Raw genomic sequence first — 9,949 nt, 5'->3', positions numbered from 1 at the left:
TCTTTCATACCGGCGGCGATCCGGATTGCAAATAAACACCCCACTACAATCATGTAGGGAAAAGAAAACATCGCTAACTACACATGCATACATCTGAAAAATGTCACAGGGGAAAACAATAGATTTCTCATCGCGGGATTGAGAGATAGCGAGAGAGAGAGACGCCTTAGGATTAACCATATTCAAACACGTTTTTTATTTTTATTTTGTGTGAATACCGAGGCCATCACCGGCGAGGGTGAGAAGGAGGATAAGCGGCAACACAAATATAATGCCTTGTAAAAATAAAGAAGATGGACCTATTGTGGTCTTGAGTGATGGTTATTGAATTAAGAGTGTGTGTTCTGTTTTCTCTCCCGTTGCAACGCACGGGCTCTTTTGCTAGTCAATCAAATAGGATTAGGAATACAACATCAAGTCTGGTTCCCCTTCGATACACCCACGAAAACGTATAAAGAGTAATATGAACCTTTGACATATGGTACACGGTTTTTTTAAACACCTATAATTTTATTCGTACTCATAACAATTACAGGTACACTTATTTGGACCTAAGATCTAAGAAAAATACAAAGATCTAAGAAAAGACAAATTAACTCCTATGACTAAGAATTACAATGAAGAGCGTGTTCGGATCCACTCCGCTCCACAACTTTGCTCCAGGAGCGGGGCGAGCGGTGCCGAACGCAACTACTCCGCAGAGTCAGAAGAGCGGAGTGGAGCAGACTGTAGTTAAATCCGGCAGAGTCGCTGCAACCGAGCTCCGCGTGCCACTCCCCGGCCTCTCCCGCAAAACTTACGGGTTCGCTTGATCCTATTCTCTCGCTAGCGCACAACAACTACCTGAACCTCACACCCCGTCGTGTAGGGAGTGGAGTTAGTTAACAAACGTGATAGCTACTCCCGATTTTTGGGGGCGGAGCGAACAATCCAGGAGCAGGGAGCGGAGTCAAGGATTCGAAGGAGTGGTGGGGATCCGAACACGCACGAAATATCTTGAAAGCAACTTCTCCGCGGTATCAGTCTCTTCTCGAAGAAATACTCCAAAAACTTCGGTAAATATGCTGCAATTGGACTGAAGCAACAATATTGTTACTCTTTCACCCACACGAACTATATCAATAATGGTTTTTCAAAGCGTCTTGAGTCGCCCATCCGAAAAGATGCGAAGCCTTGATCTATGAATGTACTGGGCCGAGGATGATCCCCTAGAAGAGCAGGTCATCAAATCGCTATATCTTCATCATGATGTCGATGAAAGATTTCACCTCCATAAAGAATTAGATCAACAGAAAAAAGATTGACACAACATAAACTCATCAGATTCGAATAATTGGATCTACGAGGGCAGAAAACTCTCTAACCTCATGGCACCGTGAGAAGAAACGAGAGAAAATTTATTTTCACACAAAACTAGGATGATCACTAGACGTAGAACATGGACTAGATGTTGTTGAGTTAAGAGTGTGTGTTCGGTTTTCTCTCCCATTGCAACGCACGGGCTCTTTTGCTAGTCAATCAAATAGGATTAGGAATACAACATCAAGTCTTGTTCCCCTTCGGTACACCCACGAAAAACGTATAAAGAGTAATATGAAGCTTTGACATATGGTACACGGTTTTTTTAAACACCTATAATTTTATTCGTACTCATAACAATTACAGGTACACTTATTTGGACCTAAGATCTAAGAAAAATACAAAGATCTAAGAAAAGACAAATTAACTCCTATGACTAAGAATTACAATGAAGAGCGTGTTCGGATTCACTCCGCTCCACAACTCTGCTCCAGGAGCGGGGCGAGCGGTGCCGAACGCAACTACTCCGCAGAGTCAGAAGAGCGGAGTGGAGCAGACTGTAGTTAAATCCGGCAGAGTCGCTACAACCGAGCTCCGTGTGCCACTCCCCGGCCTCTCCCGCAAAACTTACGGGTTCGCTTGATCCTATTCTCTCGCTAGCGCACAACAACTACCTGAACCTCACACCCCGTCGTGTAGGGAGTGGAGTTAGTTAACAAACGTTATAGCTACTCCCGATTTTTGGGGGCGGAGCGAACAATCCAGGAGCAGGGAGCGGAGTCAAGGATTCGAAGGAGTGGAGGGGATCCGAACACGCACGAAATATCTTGAAAGCAACTTCTTCGCGGTATCAGTCTCTTCTCGAAGAAATACTCCAAAAACTTCGGTAAATATACTGCAATTGGACTGAAGCAACAATATTGTTACTCTTTCACCCACACGAACTATATCAATAATGGTTTTTCAAAGCGTCTTGAGTCGCCCATCCGAAAAGATGCGAAGCCTTGATCTATGAATGTACTGGGCCGAGGATGATCCCCTAGAAGAGCAGGTCATCAAATCGCTATATCTTCATCATGATGTCGATGAAAGATTTCACCTCCATAAAGAATTAGATAAACAAAAAAAAGATTGACACAACATAAACTCATCAGATTCGAATAATTGGATCTACGAGGGCAGAAAACTCTCTAACCTCATGGCACCGTGAGAAGAAACGAGAGAAAATTTATTTTCACACAAAACTATGATGATCACTAGACGTAGAACATAGACTAGATGTTGTTGAGTTAAGAGTGTGTGTTCTGTTTTCTCTCCCGTTGCAACGCACGGGCTCTTTTGCTAGTCAATCAAATAGGATTAGGAATACAACATCAAGTCTGGTTCCCCTTCGGTACACCCACGAAAAAACGTATAAAGAGTAATATGAACCTTTGACATATGGTACACGGTTTTTTTAAACACCTATAATTTTATTCGTACTCATAACAATTACAAGTACACTTATTTGGACCTAAGATCTAAGAAAAATACAAAGATCTAAGAAAAGACAAATTAACTCCTATAACTAAGAATTACAATGAAGAGCGTGTTCGGATTCACTCCGCTCCACAACTCTGCTCCAGGAGCGGGGCGAGCGGTGCCGAACGCAACTACTCGGCAGAGTCAGAAGAGTGGAGTGGAGCAGACTGTAGTTAAATCCGGCAGAGCCGCTACAACCGAGCTCCGCGTGCCACTCCCCGGCCTCTCCCGCAAAACTTACGGGTTCGCTTGATCCTATTCTCTCGCTAGCGCAGAACAACTACCTGAACCTCACACCCCGTCGTGTAGGGAGTAGAGTTAGTTAACAAACGTGATAGCTACTCCCGATTTTTCGGGGCGGAGCGAACAATCCAGGAGCAGGGAGCGGAGTCAAGGATTCGAAGGAGTGGAGGGGATCCGAACACGCACGAAATATGTTGAAAGCAACTTCTTCGCGGTATCAGTCTCTTCTCGAAGAAATACTCCAAAAACTTCGGTAAATATGCTGCAATTGGACTGAAGCAACAATATTGTTACTCTTTCACCCACACGAACTATATCAATAATGGTTTTTCAAAGCGTCTTGAGTCACTCATCCGAAAAGATGTGAAGCCTTGATCTATGAATGTACTGGGCCGAGGATGATCCCCTAGAAGAGCATGTCATCAAATCGCTATATCTTCATCATGATGTCGATGAAAGATTTCACCTCCATAAAGAATGAGATCAACAAAAAAAGATTGACACAACATAAACTCATCAGATTCGAATAATTGGATCTACGAGGGCAGAAAACTCTCTAACCTCATGGCACCGTGAGAAGAAACGAGAGAAAATTTATTTTCACACAAAACTATGATGATCACTAGACGTAGAACATAGAGGTCTTGAAGATCCAAGGTGCCCCCCCCCCCCCCCCCCCCACACACACACACACCTCTCAGCGCCAAGATGGCAGCCAGAGACGAGAGGACGTAAATTTCTCAAATCACAGTGGCCATATGTTCGCCTAGGCGTCAGTGTTATTTGCACCTTGGGCGGGCCTGGCCCATTTATGTTTTTTTCTTTTAACCACTGGGATAGTTCAAAAAGTACAACTTGTGATTATTGGGATTCGAAGGCAGATGATCCACCTCTATAAGTGATGCTGCTAACCACTGAGATAGTTTAACTGTTGTGCCATAAACCTTCTTTCCTCCTTGTTATCGAAATATAATGCTAATATAAAAAAACATGGATCTGATTTATTTTTTCAGTTTGGCCGTTTTTCTGTGGATTTTTCTTTTTTCCTTATTTCTTTCTATTTTTGTTTTATTTTCTTCATTCACAGAGTTTTTAAAAATTCGTTACATTTCCCAAATTTATGAATTTTTTAAATGAAATGTTTCCAAACTCGTGACCTTTTTAAAAATTCACTAAAAAATTGAAAAAAATACCATACTGTTATTAAGGGAAACTCTGCGATTTTATATCAAATTCATGAACTTTTTGACTCTATGATTTTATTTTTGTCATGATTGTTTAAAAAAATTCATGAGCCCATGGGATATTTTTCAGTGGTCAAGAACGTATCCTAATCCATGCGTTCATACGCTCACTCGCGCTCGCTCACCTGCTCAGCCGCTCGCGTGTGAGTGCCGGTTTGCTAGACCGGCCCAAAAACTACACCGTGTGAGCACTGAATGGCTTACCAAGTGCGACAATCGCTAATTAGGAGCTCTCGTAAGTTTGGGGATAGCGTCAAATAGACGACACCACGCACAGGAGGCCGCCCAACTGGGCCGGCCCATGAACTAGCGTTCAACAGTGGATGCACACTGTAGCCCTGCAAAAAGAGCAATGCTACACACACGGGGTAGTTTTTACAGATTCAATGGACTGTGATTAGGTGGAGCTTTTTGATTGGAGATTAGGAGAGAGGCGGACCCACCCCACTGAAAATCAGGAAAAGGGATTAATTAGCGTTGTTGACAAACACAGGGTCTCCTGAATGGACAAACGTGCTACAACTAGTTCAGCTAGTGAGCGTTCATGGTTTTATAGCACTACAAAGCCTTAAGGATATCACCCACGCAGAATATTTTTTAAAACTTTGAACGCCAAACATTTTTTAAGCAAACGTGTATGTTTTATGAAACGCAAACAATTTTTAGATTTGTGAAGTAATTTTAAAAACTGGGCATTTTCAGAAAATTGAGATGTTTTTTTACAATCATGTCCAAAAATAGATCATATTCAACAAAATATTCGGTTAGGTCAGAAGGGGTCTGTTTGAGAGCACATTTTTTTCAACATCCATCAAATGACCCCAATTTTTTCCCATTAACTTATATGACCAATTAAATGCACCATGCCATGTTATTTTGCTTTTGGAGAAATTTTGTATTTTCTGGAGTGTTCTTGGTTACAAAAGGCAGATAAATGGTCGGACGTATCGCAACTTTGTCGAAAATCGTTCAAACCTGGTATGGATGCATTCCATGGGCATTCACACCTTTCTTGCAAAAGTTGGAGTTATTTCAAGAATGATAAAACTAGATTGTGTTCAACGGAGTGTGTTCGGGTAGGCCATAAGGCTATATCTAAGAGCATGTTGTTTCTCGACATCGTTGAACTGGCCTCAACTTTTTTCATGGCCTTGTATGACCAGTTCAAGGCATCATGCCAAGTTGTTTGGATTTTCAATAATTTTCGCATTTTCTGGAGTTTTCCCGGTGAAAAAAGGTTGATAAATGGCCCGACGTGTCGCAACTTCCGTATGGTGTCAGAAATCGTTCAACCCTAGCATGGATGCCTATCATGGGCATGTCCACCTCCATCTTCCTGCAAAAGTTGGGTTCAATTTAAGGATGTACGAAAGTAGGTTGTGTTAAACAGGTGTCTGGGTAGGCTAAAAGGCTCCGTTTGAGAGCATATTTGTATCTAGACATCCTTGAAATGGCCCCAATTTTTTTACACGACCTTGTATGACCAATTCAAAGCAGCATGCCAAGTTGTTTGAGTTTTTCACAAATTTTTGATTTTCTAGAGTTTTCCTGGTGGAAAAAGGCCAACAAATGGGCAGACGTGCAAGGACACCTAACATGTGCATGCCCACCGGATTGCAAAATTTGAGGTCAGTCCTGAGATTTCTAGAAAAAATAACATGTTCAACAGAGAGTGTTCGGGTAGGCGAGAAGGGTCCGTTTGGGAGCACCTCGTTTCTCTACATTTCTTAAATGTCCCCAATTTTTTTCATTGCCTTGTATGACCAATTCAAGGCACCATGCCAATTTGTTTGAGTTTTCAAAACACTTAACTTTTCTGGAGTTTTCTCTGAAAAATGCCGATAAATGAGCAGACGTGTTGCAATTTGCATATGATGTCAAAATTCATTCAAACCATGTGCAACGAATGTTGTTCGTGTAGGGCGAGGATGGTTCATTTGAAAGCATGTTGTTTTTCAACATCCGTCAAATGGCCCCAAATGGGGCACAGAACTCTGCTATATAATGCAACAAAGTGTCATAACACAAAGCAACACATTTGACGAGTTTGCTCGGTGTAAACTGAACACGAAACTGAATAAGGCAGTTAATATTGGTATCAGTTTAAAGATTTTGGTGCAAGAAGTTCAAATATTAAAAATAAAAACCTAAAAAAGTTATATGATTTAAAAGATTTGGATGCTTTAAATTAGAGGTGAAAGAAAATATTGAATTTATTGTGTGGAAGAAGAGAGAGTAGGTCTGCCACATTACTGTGCCTGTCTTGCATGTGAAGTACCGTGATGGGCCGGCTGCTGAAATACCAGTATTTCATAAACGTTGTAGAAAAGTAATATACAATTCAAGATCACTAGTTTTCGTTTAACACAGTACAGCCGCAAGCGCTCATACAAACGCGCATACACTCATCCCTACTCTTACGAGCATCTCCGAGAGACTGAGCCGGCATATCATATTGAGATTTTACTAAGTCATCGTAGGCGCCTCGTAGTCAACAGGAATGTCTCCTCCCACTGAAAGCGTATCACTGGAAATTCTGAAATAAATCCAGGATAAATACGAGCACCATTTGAACCCTGATGCGCTGGGATACCATTGTCCACCTAACTATCTCAACCACAGATTGATTCGCACGAGATCACTAGCTGGTAGGTAAGGTTAACGCTCAATTTTCCTCTGTAGGCCCAACGCCCAATAGGCGCTCCCATGGCCGAAGCCCCGAACCCTTGATGCGATGCACAAAGGGAGGGAACCCTAGTTCCGAAGCCGCCGATATCCCATTGTCACCTCCCCTTCCTAGCCCGCAAGCTTGCCTGTCTCCCGCAATGAAATCCGAGGTGACCCACTGACGAGACTCGGCGGTGACCACCCTTGGGAGGTCCTCTCCCACGTCCTCCTCGACTCCTCGCTGGGCTCTAGGCTCTAGCTCACCGACCGCCGCGAGTCCCTTGGCGCGGGGACTAGGAAAGGACAGCGCCGGCCGATCATCCGCTCCCCTGAGCACTACTAATGCCATCGCCTCCCGAATCGCCTTTCAATTTGCTATGCCGTACAGAAAATAGTCGGCCCATCTCGCTTGTCGCTCTATTCTCCATCCATTTCTTTTCTTCAAGTTGATCACAAAGTCCACCCTGACTTTTAGACAAACAGAAATGTCACAGCAAGGCCACGTCCATTTCTTCAAGTTGATCACAACAGCCCGTCCCCTTCCCAACTTGGGGCGTGTTCCGATACAACATCAGCACTAAAAAGACTGTCCGAGTGACTTCAGAGATGTCGAATGCGGTGACTCCAGCAATGAGACAAAGGTAGTTGTGGCGACCATCCGCTGGCCCCTAGTCGGCAGTGCCCGCATGATGACACAATACCGGCACATTGATATCTTCGATATGAATGGGCTGCCACCGGTGCACATCACCCAGACGATGAGGCCGGAAAGCGACCATTACAACCCCTTCGTGCTGGACTGTGGTGGCCGCATTTGATACCACCGCTGCAGGAGTGGGAGTGACCTTGTACAACACGGAGACCACGTCCCCAGGAATTTGCACAGGCTGGAGTCCCCGATGAAGGACGTTGGTTTGTTTCGGGTGTCTGGTGTGTTCCCGACCATCTCCAAGGACGGCTCCAAGCTCGCCTTCATCAATAAAGAGTTTAAAGCTGTGTGGATTGCTGACAGCCAAGGGTTGCGCATCGTGTACGAGACAAGAGAGCCGGACAGCATCTTTTCCCCTGTGTGGAACCAGAACCCTGACAAGGACATCCTCTACGTTTGCATTAGCACTACCACTAGCACCTACTTGAATGCTCGGAAGTCGCTGGAGATCTACGCCATTAGTAACGCCTCTGGTGACGCGGTGCAGCGACAGGTCCAGAGACTCACCTATGGCGGGTTCAACAATGCGTTCCCATCGAGCAGCCCAGATGGGAACAAATTCGTCTTCCAGTCCACAAGGGATTTTTTTGCAGAAAAGGTCAACTCACTGCAGCAGCAGCAGCAGCAGTCTTTTGGGGGTAAATCAACATCTCGGCCGATGAGGAATATAAGGGAGAAGCAGGAGCACAAGAATCTGTTTGTCGATAAAGAGTACGAGAATCTGTTTGTCGATAAAGAGCACAAGAACCTATACATAATGCTGAAGATAGACGACAAGGGATCGGAGGAAGGTTGGGTGACGCGGCTGACAAAAGGGTCGTGGACAGACACCCACTGCCAGTGGTCTCCTAGAGGGGACTGGGTCGCCTTCTCGTCGACGCGTGACAAGCCGGGGGAGAACAGCATGGCCCCGGGGTCTTTCTCCGTGTACCTGGTGAAGGCGTACGACCCGACGGTGGTGATCAAACTGATAAATGGATTGGATGGCTACCGCGGTCACGTGCACTGCCCGGTGTTCAGCCCAGACGGGAGGAGCATTGCAGTGACAATGGACCTGGTGGCAGTGTCGGTGGACCGAAACTCGTTGCCGATGTCCATGTATGGGGTGCGGCCCTACGGCGACATCTTCGTGGTGAACATCAACCCAGATGACAATATGATGTGAAGCAAGGAAGTCAAGTGTTTCCGGCGCATCACGCACAGCCGGTATGAGTGCTCTGCACTGGCCTGGACATCGGTGCCGGCAGACCCTGAAGTGTGGTGTAACATCATGCTATTGCTGGCGGAAATGGAAGGGCACCACGATGGGTCACAACCTGATTTATCTTTGAGTCACAACCTGCAGCTTTAATGTATCTTCTTTCTTCTTCCTTAACGGCACCCTGAGCTTTCTTTCTTGTCTCGCCGGGCATTCTTGTATTTCTTGGCCAATTCACTTCTACCTCTTCCGGTTGTCACCGCCTCCACCGTTCTTCGCTGTCATTGGGACGTTACCGGGCGGTAAGTTCCGTCAGAATAGAAGCTCTTCAGCTGGAAGACAAGCATGTTCAGTTTTGGCACCCGTCTTTGCTGCTCTGGATGCAACAAGAGCAGAGCAGTGTTTCCAGTTTCTTCAGTCTGGTTCTTCCCAATTCAGAATAAATGTGTGGTCAGTTATTGTTTGTTCATAGTTTTGCCACGTCCAGATCTATGTGTGGATCATTTGTGGTTGATTAGTGTGTCATTATGTTGCTTACAATCAAGATGTTCTGAGCTCATAGACCATGTATTTTTTTTATGTTTTTTATAAAAGAAGGGCTCTCCCCTTTTGATTTTCATTAAGGAAGGGAAAAACAATCAGAAAAGGATAAAGAAGGGACGTTGGATAAAACAATCAAGCTAATCAGTGTCAAAAAACGTCTTACATTATGAGATGGAGGGAGTACTATACTATAGCAACCCATTACGCTTTTGAACCCAAAAATCCTCAATTTCGATTAATTCGGTTTAACCAAATGGTTTTCGGTTTCTAACCGAAAAAACTGAAATGCAAATGGTTTTCATATTTCAAAACTGACACTGAAACCTGGAAAAACCAAAATTTCGGTTCGGTTTGGTTGTTTGGTTCTGTTTTTAGTTTTCGGTTCGATTTTGCACACCTGACCACTAGAGCACGTCTTCATTGTGTGGAAATTAGACATGTAGGAATGACAATTTCTATTACCAATTGTTTTCAGTATTTGCTCGTGATTTTCGGTTACCAGTAGTTTATATCAGAGTATATTTA

At 44.3% G+C, this 9,949-nt stretch overlaps 1 pseudogene; it reads left to right on the top strand.

The window, feature by feature from the left end:
* The first annotated feature begins 7,132 nt into the window (after window positions 1–7,132).
* Window positions 7,133–9,239, top strand: LOC125516406 (uncharacterized; annotated as a pseudogene).
* Window positions 9,240–9,949: the final 710 nt, after the last annotated feature.

Source organism: Triticum urartu, chromosome 6A, assembly GCF_056163025.1.
Source record: "Triticum urartu cultivar PI428250 chromosome 6A, HENAU_Tu73, whole genome shotgun sequence".
Taxonomy (NCBI): Eukaryota; Viridiplantae; Streptophyta; class Magnoliopsida; order Poales; family Poaceae; genus Triticum; species Triticum urartu.
This window is presented reverse-complemented; position numbering and strand designations above follow the sequence as displayed.